Source organism: Hemitrygon akajei, chromosome 8 (genome assembly GCF_048418815.1).
Source record: "Hemitrygon akajei chromosome 8, sHemAka1.3, whole genome shotgun sequence".
In the NCBI taxonomy this organism is placed as follows: domain Eukaryota; kingdom Metazoa; phylum Chordata; class Chondrichthyes; order Myliobatiformes; family Dasyatidae; genus Hemitrygon; species Hemitrygon akajei.
Window position 1 is genome coordinate 142,625,871 of NC_133131.1, and position 19,969 is coordinate 142,645,839.

At 40.8% G+C, this 19,969-nt stretch overlaps 1 long non-coding RNA gene across 3 annotated transcripts in view; it reads left to right on the top strand.

The window, feature by feature from the left end:
* LOC140732321 (uncharacterized) overlaps positions 1–19,969 on the top strand; it is a 55,564-nt gene that overhangs the window by 19,818 nt on the left and 15,777 nt on the right. For all 3 annotated transcript variants that reach the window (XR_012100044.1, XR_012100046.1, XR_012100045.1), the window contains exons 2-3: positions 789–937; positions 19,679–19,809. This is a non-coding gene — a long non-coding RNA (uncharacterized lncRNA). The remainder of the gene's footprint in view (positions 1–788; positions 938–19,678; positions 19,810–19,969) is intronic.

Genomic DNA, 19,969 nt, shown 5'->3' on the forward strand with positions numbered 1-19,969 from the left:
TAAATTCCAAGGGAAAAATCCGGAGCTGGAATCCTGAAGGTAGTCCTACGTTGAGCTCAATGCTGACTGGCAACTCCTCCAACGCTGCTGTTAGCAAACTGTCTCAGTCTCTGCCGTTCTTTTGGGTTCATTAGATCCATGGAGAGGGGGAGCTTGCTAGATGGGCAACAGCTTGCTCTCCATATCATACTGCCCAGGCTTGCATATCTAGGCAGTCAGGGTACAACATCCATGGTTAGCCCTGACCAATGAAGGCCTCAGATATTAATGTGTTGGTTTTTAAACATGGATATTTGGAGGACACACAGAAGGGTGTTATATTAAACCTTTACAAATCAAATATCAGGCCTCCAGTGAAGAAGATTTGTGTAGTTTTGGGCATGGCACGTTAGGACTTTGAAGGAGTTGTGGAGAAGATTTATCAGAATGGGCCAGTAATATATTGGAGAGGCTATAGAATCTGGAGTTGTTCTCCAAGTAGGGAATTGGTTTCAATTATGAGGGTTATTGACAGGCTAAATAAGGACAAACAATTCCACTGGTGATTGGACGATAAACGGGACAACATGTTACATTTACTGGCAAAAGAAACATAGAGGAATAAGATTTCTTTTTAATGAAAGTGCAGTGGAAGTAGATTCTATTGTAAGTTCTCAGAGAGAATAGAATAACTATTTGAAATAAAAACATCTGTGGACCTTGGGTAAAATTTAAGGGGAGAAATAGAGATATCCATTTCAAAGAGCTGACACAGCATTGAGCTGAATCACTTTCATTTGTGCTTTCAGATTCAATTATTATGTTGACGTGCAGCTGAGCCTGAACAACTGAAAGCAGGAAGTTCTACAGTTTTCTTGGAAGCATAGCAGCTTTTCACCAATTCCATGATCGAGTGGAAAGCCTTCATGTGAGATTAAATGATGACTCTCGGAATTTCGTAAGCTATATTCTTTGTCCTCGGAATTGCATCTGCCGTTACTCTTCCTAACTTATCCACTTTGACCATATTGGGTTCAAAGATAGGACACCTTATTAGCATATTGCTGGCAGACATCAATACTTGTGTGAGTAAGCCTGGACTCAATCTTCCTGTGCAATATTCTGACTCTCCTACCACATAGGGAGGTAACTGGATGTTGATATGGAATACTTTAATCCACTTTAACATGTTTCATTTGAAAGAAACACCTGTAAGCCCATGGAAATTCAGGCATGACCTGCTCTGGTGGTCCTCATTCGCACTGGCCTATAAAGTCAAACTCAATCACCATGAAGCTGCAGGTCATAGAATCATAGTTACTGCATAGAAGGAAACCATTTGAGCCATCGTAGAAGCAAACTGTCTGCTGAAGGAACTAAATATGTCAAACAGACGTGAAAGGAAAGGATCCTGAGTTTTAACTTGAAAGATGGACAGTTCTTTTCCCTTCATGGGTGCTAGTTGACCCGCTCACTTCCTCCTGCAAACTGTTTTTCCAGATTCCAGCATCTACAGTCTCTTGTGTTTCCATCGATTCAATACTGGAAATTTTCTGCATAGGAAACCAAAAATCCATTCCTTACAGGGCTCTGCAGATGCTGGCAGTATGGAACAAAATAAGGTACCTTTATTCATCAAGGATAGAAGGGATAAAACAAGCAATACAGATGTGTGAGTTTAATGCCAGTGGTAGAAAAGCAATTAGTAATCATTCAGAGAGACAAGACGAATCTACACGTGGTAAGGTAGGAATTAATCAAAGATAGTCAGCTTAGCTCCTTCTAGAGGACCACAACCTTGTCATGGTTAAAAGGCTTGTGTGCGTCAATGACCTAGAGAGCTTTGCTGGCTGGAATCAGGGCTTTATGCTCCTATATGGGAAATTTATCCAAAAGGATAAAACCCCTGTGTTATGGGCAAATTGGCAAATTAGATCCAATACTGGCTTGGTTACAGGAGCAGAGGGTGAAATAATTCATTGTGAATGTCCTAACCCTAATTAATCTTACAGTGCATCACTTCATTCTTGGCAGGATTGCATTGATTGCTCTACCTGTCTTACCAATTAATCTATAAACCCCATTTCCAGAAAAGTTGGGATATTTACCAAAATGCAATAAAAACAAAAATCTGTGAAATGTTAATTCACGTGAACCTTTATTTAACTGACAAAAGTACAAAGAAAAGATTTTGAATAGTTTTACTGACCAACTTAATTGTATTTTGTAAATATACACAAATTTAGAATTTGATGGCTGCAACACACTCAACAAAAGTTGGGACAGAGACTTGTTTACCATTGTGTCACATCACCTTTCCTTTCAATAACTTTTTAATCATTTTGGAACTGAGGATACTAATTGTAGTAGATTTGCAATTGGAAATTTTGTCCATTCTTGCTTGATATAAGACTTCAGCTGCTCAACAGTCCGTGGTCTCCGTTGTCTGATTCTCCTCTTCATGATGCACCATACATTTTCAATAGGAGATAGATCTGGACTGGCAGCAGGCCAGTCAAGCACACGCACTCTGTGTCTACAAAGCCACACTGCTGTAGCCCGTGCAGAATGTGGTCTGGCATTGTCCTGCTGAAATAAGCATGGATGTCCCAGGAAGAGACGTCGCCTTGATGGCAACATATTTCTCTCTAAAATCCTAATATACACCTCAGAGTCAATGGTACCTTCACATACATGCAACTCACCCATGCCGTGGGCACTGATGCACCCCCATACCATCATAGATGCTGGCTTTTGCACCTTTCACTGATAACAATCAGGATGGTCGTTTTCATCTTTGGCACGGAGAACTCGACGCCCACTTTTTCCGAAAACTAGTTGAAATGTGGACTCATCTGACCACAGCACATGGTTCCACAGTCTTTCGGTCCATCTGAGATGAGCTTGGGCCCAGAGAACTTGCCGGCATTTCTGCATAGAGTTGATGTATGGCTTCCTCCTTGTGTAATACAGTTTCAAGTTGCATTTCTGGATGCAGTGATGGACTGTGTTAAGTGACAATGGTTTTCCAAAGTACTCCCGAGCCCAGGTGGCTATAATTGTCACAGTAGCATGACGGTTTCTTAGGCAGTGCCGCCTGAGGGCTCGAAGATCACGCACATTCAACAGTGGTTTCCGACCTTGCCCTTTACGCACTGAGATGTCTCTGAATTCTCTGAATCTTTTCACAATATTATGTACTGTAGATGTTGAAAGACCTAAATTCTCTGCAATCTCGTGTTGGGAAATGTTCCTCTTGAACTGACTAACAATTCTCTCACAAATTTTGGCACAAAGGGGTGAGCTACGACCCATCCTTGCTTGTGAAGACTGAGCCTTTGATGGACGCTACTTTTATACCCAGTCATGATACCTCACCTGCTACCAATTAGTCTGCTTAATGTGGAGTCTTCCAAACCGGTGTTACTTGAATATTCTGTGCACTTTTCAATCTTATTTTAACTCTGTCCCAACTTTTGTTGAGTGTGTTGCAGCCATCAAATTCTAAATTTGTGTATATTTACAAAATACAATTAAATTGGTCAGTAAAACTATTGAAAATCTTTTCTTTGTACTTTTGTCACTTAAATAAAGGTTCATGTGAATTAACATATCACAGATTATTGTTTTTATTGCATTTTGGAAAATATCCCATCTTTTCTGGAAATGGGGTTTGTATATCACCCTGTTGGCTATGACTACCCTCCTTATCATCAGCTAAGGAAACAATTTTTATGTTATCTCATAACTTGCTAGTCATATCTCATCCATTGACATCCGAATCAATAAGGTGTATAAAAGTAGTAAGGGTTCCAGCACCGATTCCTGTGGCACTCCACTGGTCATGAACTTCCAGTCATAAAAATAAGCTCCCACTGGGAGTACTGCAGAACAAAGTGCCTTGATGTACAAGTCAAAGGATCCCTGAAGATGGCAGCATAGGTAGATAGAATGGTAAAGAAGACAGATGGAATGCATGCTTTAATTAGTTAGAGCTGTAATGTGGGAATGCTGTTCTTAGACTACAGTTCAGCATTCAACACCATAGTTCCATCCAGGCTCGACAGGGAGCTCAGAGGCCTCGGCCTTGACCCTGCCTTGTGCAGCTGGATCCTGGACTTGCTGTCAGATTGCCGGCAGGTGGTAAGAATGGGCTCCCTCACCTCCACCCCTCTGACGCTCAACACAGGAGCCCCTCAGGGCTGTGTACTAAGTCCCCTCCTTTACTCCCTGTATACCCATGACTGTATCGCCACTCACAGCTCTAATCTGCTAATTAAATTTGCCGACGACACTACATTGATTGGGCTAATCTCAAACAATAACAAAGTAGCCTACAGGTAAGAAGTCATCTCTGTGACACAGTGGTGTCAAGAAAACAACCTCTCCCTGAATGTCGCTAAAACAAAGCAGCTGGTTGTGGATTGCCGGAGGAATGGAGACAGACTAACCCCTATTGATATCAATGGATCTGGGGTTGAGAGGGTACACAGCTTTAAGTTCCTCGGCATCCACATCACTGAGGATCTCACGTGGTCTGTACACACCAGCTGTGTGGTGAAAAAGGCACAATGGTGCCTCTTTCACTTCAGGCAGTTGAAGAAGTTTGGTATGGGCCCCTAAATCCTAAGAACTTTCAACAGGGGCACAATTGAGAGCATCCTGACTGGCTACATCACTACCTGGTATGGGAACTTAATCGCAGGACTCTACAGAGAGTGGTGCGGACAGCCCAGTACATCTGTAATTGTGAACTTCCCATTGTTCAGGACATTCACAAAGACAGGTGTGTAAAAAGGGCCCGAAGGATCACTGGAGACCCGAGTCACTCCAACCACAAACTGTTCCAGCTGCTACCATCCGGGAAACGGTACCACAGCATAAAATCAGGAACAACAGACCTAGGACAGCTTCTTCCACCAGGCCATCAGATTGACTAACTCATGTTGATTTGAGCGTATATGTTACTTTGACTGTTGTATTTATTATAAATTATTATGTTACCATGATTGCACATGGCACATTTAGACGGAGACGTAACGTAAAGATTTTTACTCCTCATGTATGTGAAGGATGTAAGAAATAAAGTCAATTAAGTGTACAGCACAGAGTGTAAGAGCAGAGAAGTTATAGTACAATGTTAGAAAAAAATCGTTAGGCCACAGATGGAGTGCTTTGTACAGTTCTGGTCACCACACTATTTATGGACTTGACTGCAGTGGAGAGGATGTAGAGATGTTTGCTGGGATGGAGTATTTCATTTATGAAGAGAGATTGGTGAGGCTGGGTTTATTTTCCTGGAGGCAGTGGAGACCAGGGGTGGTGGGAGGAGGACCTGATAGAGATACAGTATAAGTAAGATAGATACCGGTCTCCCCAGATTACAACAGAGTTCCCTTCCTCTGAACTGTTTGTGGCCCAGGTAGTTTGCAAGTCAGAAGTGTGGTCACAAGCTGAGCTCCCAGATGATAGAAGATGCCAGCAGTTCCAAAGCAGCTGGCAAATCCATCTTGCCAGTTTCCCAAACACTCCTATGTTCGTAAGCTGGGTATTCCTAACCTGAGGAGGTCCTGTGGTAAGAAATTAGATTGAAAGAAAGGGTCAGAAGTTTGGAAAGGGATGTGAGGAGATTTTTTTTTCATTCAGAGGATGGTTGGGATACAGAAGGCATTGCCTGAAGGGGTGTTGGAGACAGAGACTTTCACAACATTTATGAAGAGTCAAGAGGTGCACTTAAATAACCAAAATTTAGAGGCCTAATGTAGGAAAATGGGATTCGTTTAGAAGTGTATTGTGTTGAGTGGCATGGAATGGGTAGGACAAAGGGCCTGTTTCTCTGCTCTTTGACTCTGTGACTTTAAAACCCAGTGCTTCTGAAACCTGAGCGTCTTTTGTACCTATTTTTATCGCATTCGCGACAGTATTTTCTGTCCCAGATTTCCTCTGCAGTGGGAAATGCAAAATACAATGAGCATCACAAGACTAGTCAAGTCATGCCCACAGGGAGGTCCACACATATTCTTTTCCAGTGAAGGATGATTAGGTAGGAATTAGGAATGAAAAATCAGAGTATTTCCTTCCTAACATAAATTTGCTGATGTAAATTTTGGTCATTTCCTTGAGAGCCTGCAATAGATTAGCCATCTCAGAAAAGATTATGGATTGATTCTGGAATGTTCATGAGTGGTAAGACTTATCAGCATCTTAGTCAGATGAGCCTCAGGGAGATAGGAATCACATATATACATTCTATCATTCCTGAATTTCCAAATGGACCTTCAGAGCTGACTAAATTCAATTATAGATCTGAATGATAGTTCAGCTGCAGTGAGCTATTAAAAGGAATTGATGCATCATAGATTGAAGCCCAAAATATAATGTGTATTGGTTAGAAACCATGTAAACCAAGCTATGTATTCTCCTATGACAGAATTGCCTTTAAACACAATTTTCAGCATCATATCTTTCATTTTAATTTCCAATTGATTTGACCTGGATAACATATTATGATTCTGACCGTCAAGCTGTCCCACTCTTATGCATTCAAAAGCTCTATTCATTTTTTTATATACTGGATATTAACCTTGGTGCATCAGCTGAATCAACTATCAATATCGCTATTCACTTTGAATACAAGTAAAATGGAGTGCCTTTGTGCAAAAATGAATAACATTTTTAGTGCTAGTAACTGAAAGTAATTGACATTTTTTTCCTTTGCAATGTAAGAACTTAAAACCCCTATACTGTATATATTGCTCTTACTTAAAATTCAAGTACACGAGGACTGCATTTTATATGGGGCAGTAGACATGAAATCACTCCCAGTTTTCCCCAACTGTGTATAGTCTGAGTATAAGAAAATTATTATTGGAATGAATTTTGCTTTAGAGGGTGCTTAAACCAGCTTGGCAGGATATGGGGACCCTGTGGGTAGAATCAAAAGGGAGAAATGCTAGGGTGGAAATAGAAGATAGGGTCTCAGGCGCTGGCCTATTTAAGAAGGCACAGAGAGAGGAAGAAAGGAGAAAGGCACTAATCAGAGTGTATTTGCAGATGGCAGAGCTTACAATCACAAGTGTGCACAAGTATATAGAATCAGAGTGAAGAAAAAGGATAAAATTAAATTAAATGCTACTTATTCAAGTATGCGTGCAGCATTCACAACAAGTTAGATGAGCTGACTGCATGAATAGAAAAGCGTGTACATGATCTGATAGCCATTACAAAGGAGGCCAATGTGGCCAGATAGCCAAGGCTGGAAAGCAGAGCTTTGTGATATCTCAGAAGGAAAGTCAGAAAAGAAAAAGAGGTGGGTAACTCTGTTAATAGACAATGAGATCACAGCAATGGTGAGGAATATATTGCTTCAGAAGATCGAGTTCTAGGATAGGTTTGGGTGGAGGTGAAACAATAATAAGGCTAAAACGTCACTGGTAACCCCCCCCCCCCCCCCAACAGCAATTATATTGTGGAAAATTTTAATAAAAAGACTGGTGGCTTGTAGGAAAAAAACTGCAACAATCTTGGGTGATTTTAATCATTGCATAGATTAAGAGAAATAAATTTAACCGAAGATTACCTTGAGAATGAGTTCTGAGAAGTGTATTTGTGAGATCAGGATAACACACGCAAAGTGCTGGGGGAGCTCAGCAAGTCAGACAACTGTACTTTTTTCCATAGATGCTACCTGGCCTGCTGGGTCCCTCCAGCATTGTGTGTGTGTGTGGCTTGGATTTCCAGCATCTGCAGATTTTCTCTTGTTAGAGATCAGGATACTTTATATCTGGAATTATACAATGACTTAAGATTAATTAATAATCTTGCAGTAAGGGATCTTCTCGCAATAAGAGATCAGAGAATGGTTGAACTTCATGTTCAGTTTGAAAGTGAGAAACTTGGGTCTGCAGGTGGAATCGATCCTCTAGATGACTACAATGATATCAAAATGCATTTTGAAAATAGATTAAAAATTAAGGCCATAGATCAGCAGTGACAAATATTTAAGGAAATATTCATATATCTCATCAGTGTTTTCTCTGGGTGGATCTCCAGAACAATGAAATGTGGTTTGAGAGTTGCAGTCAATCATTTAAGGAGATAAGGAGGGCCCTAACTCTAGAATTCCCTGTCCTAGTAAGCGGTGGAGGGGAGTCATTGAATATATCCAGGGTGCAGATTGACGTACATTTGAACCACAAGAGAATGAAGAGATCTGGGAATAGAGCAGGACAGTGGCAATCAGGTTAGACTGGATCATTCATAGTCTCGTAGAATGGTGGAACAAGCTCAATTGGCTTGTTCTTAACGTAACAACAGTGAGATACTCCGCCCTCTTCACTTATGGCCCAGGTACTCTTTAGAGCACACCGCACTATATTTGGGCTCCTGATGATAGTAGGTAGCCACTCAGAAAAGTCTGACTGCCTGGTGCCATTATATGGGCACTGATCTCAGAATTGCATCCACAACTTCCCTCCTTCTCACAGACTAGAAAAAAAATGTTGCTTTAGTTCGAGGTGTAGCTACCCAGACGCTGGATTTAGCATGGAGCCTCCAGCAGCTGCAACCACGTTTGAAATTAGCTGGTCCAGTCATGACTGATAACCATGCGCATACACATTGACTCATCCCAAAGGCATGTATATCTTTCTTTTTCAGTAGACATCAATCTTCATAAATTTGTAACTGATCATTGCTCAAGGCAAGTGACTGTTCTGTAATTTGCTGACAGATTTCAGGCTGGTGGTGCATTGAATTTTCAAAATGACCAGTGGAGAGGTGAAAGTGTACTGCCAAGGTGCATTAGAGAAGACAATGGCAGATTGGATTTGAAAGCATAGTGACTTCGATTGTAATTTGACAGTGATTTAGACATAATTTTATGAGGTAGATTTACTACATTTTAAAGCCATGCTAATCTGTAGTTTTACAGTATGCAATTAAACAAAAAATGAAATGTTTGTTTTTAAGCTCTGCCTGTAAAGTACAGTGTTGAAGCAAATTGGAGTAGTGTTATTTAAAATGATTGCAGATGCCAATGCAATTCAATATTACATTGTTAATACAACAACAATGGAGGCTAAATTTGATCGCTCCCAAAAATGGAAATGTGGTTTCCAATGTCTAATTAGACAGCTGCTATCAATTGCAGCATAGAAACACGCCAATCTCACTTTGACTGCTAACTTCATTCATTCAGTGTACTGACAATGCTAACCATGCCACTGTTCAGCACACTATATTGAGTGGCTAGCTTCAATTAAAGCCAATCTACGCTGCTTATAACTAGCTTGGTTAAGATCAGGACTTGTACCAATTGATGGATCAGAATTCTGTGCTGAAGTAGCAAAGCATTCTGGGTTTGTCATGATTAGAGAGTTAGGGTCTGGACTCTTTCTGATTAGGGAGTCAAGAGGTTCAAGGTCAACACATACAAAATGCTGGAGGAACTCAGCAAGTCAGGCAGCGTCAATGGAATGGGAATAAACAGTTAATGTTTTGGGCTGAGAGCCTTCATCAGGACAGATGAAAGGCCTTGGCCTAAAATGTTGACTGTTCATTACCCTCTGTGTATTTAATACTTAAAGAATATTCTTGTGCAATTAAATAATTCATTATGAGTTATATGTATGATCATATGAATTGTGTTCATCATCACACTACCACGTGATACACGAGTGCCTCGCCTAAAGTAAACACAAATTTTACTTCGGACAAGCAATTCCAGATTCCTGTGTCTTCCTTTGAATTAGATTAATGTTCTGAAATTACAAAACAACATTGGCAACGAGGTACTTTTAAAATGAACCCAAAATGGCTATTGACCTATTGAAGTACAGCGAGACATTCGATCTTAAAAAAAAACGCAGTGAGAGACGGTCGAGTTACAAAAAGCAATGCCCCATATGTTCTTTGGAAGGAAGACATGATCAAGTCAGAAAAAACAGAAGAATTCACGGGTTCATAAACAGTGAATACTGGGTGACAATAATCATTTAAAAAAATCTGAAATGGCCGGCTACACTGGAAAGATTGATGAATTTGATTACAGGGTGGGTAACTGGCTCTTTGCTCTTTGTTCCTTTCCACTCCTTGTGGCACACTGGATGGCAATGTTGCCATCAAAAAACAAGTTGACCTGTTTTTTACGAGGCCAACTTGCTAGCTTGATGCTTAACCCAAGCAGGATGGAAAGTGTGCAAGGAGCCGGCTGGAGTTGAACCTAGGACCACTTGCCTCAAAGTTCAGTGCGGATGCCACTGACCTCTGGCTGGCTAAACCGACTCAACTAATTCAAAAATATTTTGAAGCAATTGAAATAGCCAATGAGAAATAAGTACCAATTTTGCTGAGTGCATTGGGTTTAGAGGCATATAGTTTGCTTTGAAGTTTGACTGCTCCAAACAAACCAGCAGACATGAGCTTTCCTGATATTGCCAAAGTAATGCAGGAACATTTGGAACTGGAGCCATTGTTGATTGCAGAATGCTTTCAGTTTCATAAGTGGAATCAAAAGGAAGGGGAGGCCATTTCAGCTTAAGTGGCTGAATTGAAGAAGTTGTCTGAGCATTGTCATTCAGTAATGGGCTTAATGATACATTAAGAGATCATTCAGTTTGTAGAATCTGACAAGAAAGCATTCAAAAACGAATCCTAACTGAAGCACACCATGCATTTAAAAGAGTAGTTGGAATCACTGCTTCAATGGAAACTGCAGACAGGATCACAATTGAGTTGCAGTCAAGAATCACAATAAGCGTAAGTAAAATTGCAGTATCTAGTCAGAGGCTTGCCTGGCCAAACAAATCGTGTTACCGTTGTGGCAGGTGCTCACATACACCGATCAATGGTGTATGTGAGCCCATTGTGGTGGTGATTTAAGGGCAAAACTTGCAGAAAATGTAACAAAGTAGGCCACATACAAAACGCATGTCAGGCAGACAAAAATAAATGGACTATACAGGGGAGAGAAAGATAAAAAGTCAAGTTGCAGTTTCAAAAAGAGCACTAATCTACATACTGTTGATGAAAAATGTGATAATGATGACGGGGGTACAGGACTGTGTAGCCTTTAGATTTACAGTGTGAAAGTTAATAGACAAGCAACAGACACAAAATGCTGGAGGAACTCAGCAGACCAGGCAGCGTCTGGGGAGGGAGCATAGTCGATGTTTGGGGCTGAAACCCTTGGGCAGGACTCAGTATGGCTTATACCAGGGGTGAATGACAAACTATTAAAAAGGAATTAGACACTGATTCAGCTGTTACACAAAGTGAGTGTGAATGGCATTTCAAAGATAATAAACTGAAGCTTGCAGATATCCAACTGAGAACTTATACTGGACAAAAGATAACACCTATGGGAATGTCATCTGTAACAGTGACATACAACAAGGAACAAGCCACATTGGGCTTGCATGTGGTGAAAACAGGAGGACCAGCATTGCAGGGACGTGATTGGCTGAGACAACTACAGTTTGATTGGAGATCCATCCACCATTTGCATGCCACGTCCCCTGCAATGAGGCCATATGAAAGTGAAAGATACCGGATGATGCAACAGCAGTGTTCAAGGATGGCGCTGGAAAACTCAAATGTATCGGGGTAAAAACAGTGTTAAATGAAAATGATGCGCCAAAGTTTTTCAAAGCCTGACAGGTTCCTTATGCCATGATAAAATAGCCAGTGAGCTAGATTGCGTGGAGGGTGGCGGAATTCTTTCCAAGGTTGAATGGAGCCCATGGGCAATGCCACTGGTCCCAGTAGCCAAGAAGGATGGGTTTGTCAGGATATGTGGTGATTTTAAGGTTACCATCAACCCAGCACTGAAAGTAGATCAAGAGATAGATAGATATTTTATTGATCCCAAAGGAAATTAGAGTGTCACAGTAGTATTACAAATGAACAGGTATACAAATATTAGAAGAGAAGTGAGAAAGAATAAAAAATAAGTCACCTCAAAAAAACAGGAGGGGGTCGTCTCTTCCCTGGTTATAGGTTGGCTCATTATAGAGCCTAATGGTCGAGGGTAAGAATGACCTCATATAGTGCTCTTTGGAACAGCACAGTTGTCTTAATACCCTCTGCCCAGGATAGAGGATATCTTTGCAAAACTTTCTGGAGGAAAACACTTCAGCGAAATGGATTCGGCTAAGGCCTACCTACAGATGGCGATGGAAGAAGAGTCCAAAGTGTTTCTTGTCATAAGCACTCACAAAGAGCTGTGTTGCTATAATAGGCTTATTTTTGGAGTTGCACCTGCGCCTGCACTCTGGCAGAAAGCAATGGACCAGGTTTGTAAGGCTGCCCAGGCACTCGGTGATAGCTGGATGAAATAATTGATTCCGATAAGGATGACAAGGAACATCTCGAAAATCTCAAGACATTGTTAAAAAGATTAGAAGATTATGGGCTTGGAGCAGGACGTGACAAGTGTGAATGCTTTAAACCAAGCATCACTTACTGTGGTCACATTATTAAAGCAGAAGGATTACACAAGTGTGCTGGGACAGTTCAAGCAGTGGCGGATGCCCCAAGGCTAATGGACGTGTCACAGTTGTGGCTAATGTATGAGGAGAGTTTGATGGTTCTGGGCCTGTACTTACTGGAGTTTAGAAGAATGAGGGGGGAATCTCATTGAAACCTATCGAATATTGAAAGGCCTAGATGGATTGCATGTGCAGAGGATGTTTCCTGTAGTCTAGGACCAGAGGGCAGAGCCTCAGAACAGAGGGACGTTCATTTAGAACAGAGATGAGAAGGAATTTCTTTGGACAGAGGGTGGTAAATCTGTGGAATTCATTGCCGTGGACAGCTGTGGAGGTCATTATTTAGTATATTTAAAGTGGAGTTTGATAGGTTCTTTGTTAGTCAGAGTGTCAAAGGTTACAGGGAGAAGGCAGGAGAATGAGGTTGAGAGGGATAATAAATCAGCCATAATGGAAGGTGGAGTAGACTCGATTCTGTTCCTATGTCTTATGGTCTAAGAATCCACAGTTTAATTTTGCTGCTGGTCCTGTTGAGTGAAATCTATTAAAAGCATTCACTTGAAGAATGTGTGTAATATTAAGGGGGGCAACAATTATTCTAGGGTGAATTTGTACTGACACTGTATTCACTAAAATATTCAAAAATAACAGAGTGAAATTGAAAGCAATTTATTGATTAAGTTTCTTTTAATTAACTATTTACTAATTAAAGTGTAATGGAATAGACCTAATATTATGTATCCACTTCAGCCCTATGAGGCTAATGGTTAATGTCATTGCATCTGAATTGCTCTCAGCTGTAATTATTTAAATTACTTATTCATATTTCCTCCAAACTGTTACTTTTGTATTCTCTTCCTTAGGCAGTTTCTTGGATATGAGGATGACTTGCTTTCACTCTAGCTTGGGAAGTTGTTAGGTGCCTGTGTGGGAATTGCAGGTTCTACCATGGAGAGGCAGGAGGTTCTTGATTGGGGTGGAGGGTGTAAATGGATGGTTGTGTGTGCCTTCCGCTGCTTATGCTCCTATGGAACTTCGTATGCAAGGACACTAAGTTTGCAATACACCCTGAATGCAATTTCTCCATTCTGCAGGAGCATGGACCAGGAATTCTTAAAAGTCATTAGTGATATTGGCAACACGAGTGAATCTGCAGATGCTGGAAATAAATAAAAAAACACAAAATGCTGGCAGAACTCAGCAGGCCAGACAGCATCTATGGGAGGAGGTAGTGACGACATTTCGGGCTGAAGCCCTTCATCAGGAACCGAAACCCTCCTGATGAAGGGTTTCGGCCCAAAACGTCGTCACTACCTCCTCCCATAGATGCTGTTTGGCCTGCTGAGTTCTGCCAGCATTTTGTGTTTTTCATTAGTGATATTGCATCTTTTTCCAAGGAAGTTTTGAATACATCCTTAAATATTTTCTACTTTACATGGTACTTTGTTTGGCACATGAATTATATTTATTATTATTGTTATTACAAGATCGGTAGTGTTAGTATTATTACAATAATGCTAAGATCAAGTCAATGACCAGCCGCATGCAGCTTTTCCTTAATGTATTGGCCTGAGAGAAGAAAGGAAGTAAGTTGCAGAGGTCCTGGTCATTGCCTTCCACTCATGAATGAATTCTAGGTGGTATCCAAGGACTGGAAAATCGCAAATGTTATACCCTTGTTCGTTAAAAAAGGTAGGGATATATTCAGTGAATACATACCAAAGCATTTAACCTCTGATGGGGACAATTCTGAAAACAATCAGGACAGAACTGCATTCAGTGGACCAGTGTGGATTGCTTAGAGAAAGCCAGCATGGATTTTATGTATGCAAGCTATGCTTAACTTGCTTGATAGAGTGACAGAATAGGATGCCAAGATGTGGAGCTGCTGTAGATGTGTGAGGCCTTTAATGAATATCTTTCCTCTTTTTTTGCATGACTTTCACGGTAAAAACTGGGGAAATTCACGAAAACTTCAGTACCTGAGACGGCTGATGGGGATGCCTTGGTAATAGTGTGAACTACAACAGAGGAGGTGCTCAGCAACTTAAACATATGAAGGTGGATAAATCCCTAGAGGATGATCATATGCAGTATATCCAGGAGCACCTGGGGCAGCTGGAGAGGAACTGCAAGAGCCCTGATGGGGCTGAGATACATACATCATCATTAGCCACAGGAGAGATACCTGAGGACCATACTGTAGCTAATTTTGTGTTTTTATTTACGAAGAGCTGCAGAGAAAATCCTGGGAACCATAGACCAGTAAATTTAACATTTACGGTATGTAAGTTAGATGGGATTCTGAGGGATAAGATATAAACGTACTTAAAAAGCCAAGGCTGATTAGGGATAGTCAGCATGTCTTTGTTTGTGGTAAATCATATCTTAAGAATTTAATTGGGGTTTTTTTTTTGAAGAAGTATACAAGAAAGTTGATGACTGCAAGGCAGTAGATGTACTCTATGTGGACTTCAGTAAGGCTTTTGATAGGTTCCACATGGTAGGCTGCTGTGGAAAGTTAGATTACGTGGGATCTAAAGAGCACTAGTTAGTTGGATACATAGTTGGCTTGATAATGAGAGAGAAAAGGTTGATGATGGAACATTGCTCTTCAACTGGCTTATGGTCTTCCCAGTGGTCGGTCTGAGCCCATTGCTGTTTGTCATCTAAATCAATGGTTTGGATGAGAATGTATAAGGCATGGCTAATTTGCAGATGACAACAAGATGGTAAAGATTGTTGTTAAGAGTAACAGTGGGATTATGATCAGCTGGGTAAGTGGACCAAGGAATGGAGACTGGAGTTTAATTCAGATAAGCACAAGGTGTTGTATCTTGGGGAGACAAATGAGGGTAAGACTTTCACAGTGAATGGTGGGTCACTGGGGAGCTTTGTAGAATAGGGGCACATAGGAGTGCAATAACTGGGTTCCCTGAAAGTGGCGTCACAGATAGGCAGAGTGGTGAAGAAAGCATAAGATGAAGTTTGCCTTCATCCGTCAGCGCACTGAGTATAGATGTAGAAGACAGTGGTGAGTCCACATTTAGAATATTATTCTCAATTTTGGCCACCCCTCGACAGGAATGACACCATTAAATTTGAAATAGAGCAGAAAAAAAAACAATTACAAGGGCCAGGTCTTGAGGGACTGAATTATACAGGGAAGTTGAGCAGGCTATGACTTTATTCAGTGGAGTGTAGGAGGACGAGGGGTGACTTTATAAGGGTGTATAAAATCATGAGGAGCATAGATAGGATGAGTGCAATCAGACTCCCCCCACCCCGGGTTGGGAAATCAAAAACTAGGCGGCATAGGGTAAAGGTGAGAAGGGAGAGATTTAATAGGAACAACACTTTCAGCCAGCGGGCGGCCTGTTCACGGAATGAGCTGCCAGAGGAAGCCAAGGCAGGTACATTAACATTTAAAAGGCACTTGGACAGCTACACAGGTATGAAAGATTTAGAAGGATATGAGCTAAATGTGGAGAATGGCGACTAGATATGATGAGCATCTTGGGCGTACACCATAGATTGCTCTGGCTGAAGGACTTGTTTCTATGCTGTATGATTCTATGACTCTATGAAAATAAACCCCTCTTAGAAACAATTCATCTTTGTTGCATTCACTCTGCCACAAGTACATTCTTCCATTGTTCAGGAGGCCATACTTGCTCACGTCTGCATGAGATCTCACCAGATCCCACATTGCAGGAAGATGTCCCCACTCGTGTACTCAAATTCTTTTGCATTAATGGGCAATCAGTTGTTTGGCCTCCTAAGTGTATCTGCATGTTAGTCTGCAGTGATTTGTGCAAAGGGACACCTAAGATCTTCTGAACACCAACATGCTTTCAGGCTCCCACTGTTTATTAAAATACTCCACTTATGTTCTATTAAAATGCAAATCCTCACATTATATTCTATCTACTATGATCCCACCATTTTACTTATTTTGTCTAAGTTACCCTGAATATTGTCTACAACGTCCTCAAACACCCTAAATATTAATCTATTCTGCTACTGCTGCACAGCTGCCACAGCATTTACCTTCTACAAAATACTCTGCAATTGCCCAGCAAGGCTATTCCAAACCTTGCCTTCTGCCACCATATAGGATGATGTCAGCAGGTGCGTGGGAATAGCATATCCTTTGGGCTCCTCTCTGAGCTGCGTACCTTCCTATATTTGGCAATTTGTTACTAATCCTTCATCATCACTGGACAGAAATCCTGGATCTCCCTTAATAGCAATATGGGAGTGCCTTCACCAGAAAGACTGTCATGGTAAAATAAGGCAGCTCTATTCATGGACATTAGGGATGGGCAATAAATGCTGGCCTTCCCAGCAGATCCCAGTTCCAAAAAATAAAAGTTAAGAAAGCAGTATTATCATTAATGGACAAGTCGGCTCAAGAGAGTGGACTGCCCCAGTGCAATGGCTTTTCCACTTTAAAAACTCACCCGCACAGGTTTCCTCTCATCGACGGACAACCACCACAGTATATTGTACTGGATTCTGTACATTCCAATATTTAGTACATATCAGTACACTGTAGCTCACTTTGTGTATCTGCAGAAACAATTGATAATCATATTAAAAGAACTAAATAATCTGGTATTATTTTATGCATTTGATCACTGATCATTCATTATGTGTTTGAAAACTCATGATATACTGTAATTATTTCACAGGAGTTGTCTTGATGTAGGTCTTAGTAACCCTGTTAGTTCAGGGCAAAGAGAGTGTAGACATTTACCTCAGAAAAAAAAGACAGATACAAGATATTTGATGAATGCTGCAGTACAGTTATTGGAGATAGGATTTTTGTATTGAGGGGCAAAATGCAAATTAACATTATAGTCTTCATTGATCTTTACTCTGACAAACTTTCTCCTCAGCATCATTAATTACTGTTTTGCTAATGGGGAAGCATAACTGACTGATGTAAAGGACCTTCTACCCAGGATGGCCTTCTACCTAACATGTTCATTTCTGCACCAATACCAAAAGCTCCAAACTCAGTTGGTCTTCAACTTGCAGACACTGGTCAGGAACAATACACCTCAGTTATTTTCCACTATTGTTAAATAGATGGTATTTAGTTAAAATATGAGTCATAATTATTTTAAAAAACTTATTTTATTAGGTGTCCACCCCTATCCTACACTACCACAGCCAGCTGTATCGCCGATATGACTACACTGCTGACTAAGCTAAGAGGACTTGAGAAAAGTAATTTTCATTATTTCTTTCTTTAGAGATACAGCATGATAACAGGCCCTTTCAGAATTAAGGCTGCAAGTCAGATGTGCCTGAACTTAAACCAGTCTAACATGCACAGTAAATTCCAACAAAGGTAGCCACTGGCAGCAGATGTGTCCATCTTTCAGGATATTTGTATATCTGCAAATGTGATGATATTGAGAACCAAACCCGTGATCCTGGAAATTCCACGTACTGATTCAACATCAGTAAGACGCAAGAGCTGATTGCGGACTTCGGGAAGGGTAAGGCAAAGGAACACATACCAATTGTCATAGAGGGATCAGAAGTAGAGAGTGTGAGCAGTTTCAAGTTCCTGGGTGTCAAGATCTCTGAGGATCTAACCTGGTCCCTACATATCGAGGCAGCTGTGCAGAAGGCAAGACAGTGGCTATATTTCTTTAGTAGTTTGTAGAGACTTGGTTTGTCAACTAAAACACTCAAAAACTTCTATAGTTGTATCATGGAGAGCATTCTGACAGACTGCAACACTGTCTGGTATGGGGAGGGGCTACTGCACAGGACCGAAAGCAGCTACAGAAAGTGGTAAAATTAGTCAGCTGCATCTTGGGTACTAGCCTTTATAGTATCCAAGATAGCTTTAAGGTGCCTCAGAAAGGCGTCATCCATTATTAAGGACCCCACCACCCAGGGCATGCCCTGTTCTCATTTTACCATCAGGTAGGAGGTACAGAAGTCTGAAGGCACACACTCTGCGATTCTTCTTCCCCTCTGCCATCTGATTCCCAAATGGACATTGAAGCTTCGGACAATACCTCACTTTTTCATTTCTGTTTTTGCACGTTTTTTAAAATCTATTCAATGTACGTAATTGATTTACTTGTTTGTTTACTATGTTTTATTTTATTATTATTAATTTTTTCTCTGCTAGATTATGTATTGCATTGAACTGCTGCTGCTAAGTTAACGAGTTTCACGTCACATGCCGGTGATAATAAACCTGATTCTGATTCTGAGGAAGGAAATATAGAAGCCTGAAGCCACTCAGCAATTCAAAAACAGCTTCTTCCCCTCCGCCATAGGATTCCTAAATGGACATCAAACCTATATATGTTATTTCTGTTTTTGCACTATTTTAATCTATTTAATACACTTATATATACTTACTGTAATTATTTTCATATTTAGTTATTTTCTTTCTATATTATGTATTGCATTGTACCTCTGCTGCTGAGTTAACAAATTTCACGACACACGCTGGTGTTAATAGACCTGATTCTGATTTATGCCATAATTGCAGATAACGTAAGTTTATGGGAAGATTGGTAATTTATCTGTCTGACTTGTCAAATTAAGAAATAGTTGAGCTCACATGCACAAATGTCACAAGCGTCACAAATTTTGTTTGATCCAAGGTTTGTGACTCAATCAAGTGGAAATAACTTATTCAGCTCTATAAACAAGTAGAGCTTCTGCAAGTTAATTTCGAGCATTTTTTAAGACTGGAAAATCTCTTCCCTTTCAAGCTCTTGTGTTTGCGTTCAGTGTGATCTTTTCCACAAACTTCATTAATATGGAGATCGAACTCAAATAAGAGCAATGGTTCAGAGAGAGGAACAATATTTAAAAAGTGTCTAGATCAGCACTTAAATCATATTGACATAGAAGGTAAGTACAGGAAGATGTGATTCATGCAAGTTGAGTTCCCAATGGCCAGTGAGGGCTTGGTGGGCCAAATAGCCTATTTCTATCCTGCATTTGAACGGGAAGTTGAAAAATGTCATGGGAGGGAAATGAGCGTTTGTCTGCAGGGAGGATTTCAATGAGATTGGTATGGGGGTGGGAGCATTTGAGAGAGCAAGCACAGTGAGAAGACATGGTTACATGCAGCAACCAAAGCGTAGCAGTCAGGATAGTCATGTTTACAGTTAACAGTCATATAGGACCACTGATATAAATTGCATCTATTTCAATGCACAAGACAGACTAACTGAGGGTTTGAATTTCCTGAAGAGACCGGAGTATTGTGGCATAATGGAAACGTGGCTACAAGAAGGGCAGGACTGGCTGTTCAATGTTCCGGCGCACCGATGCTTTAGGCAAGATAGAGGAACAGGTAAGAATGGAGCAGATGTTGTCTTTTTGAAAATGGAGTACATAACAGCAGTGCTTAGAGAGGATATTTTTGGGGGATCACCTAATGAGGCCTTTGGGGAGGTCTCAGGAATAAGGAGGGAACGGTCACCTTGGTAGGGCTATGTTATAAACCTCCTAAC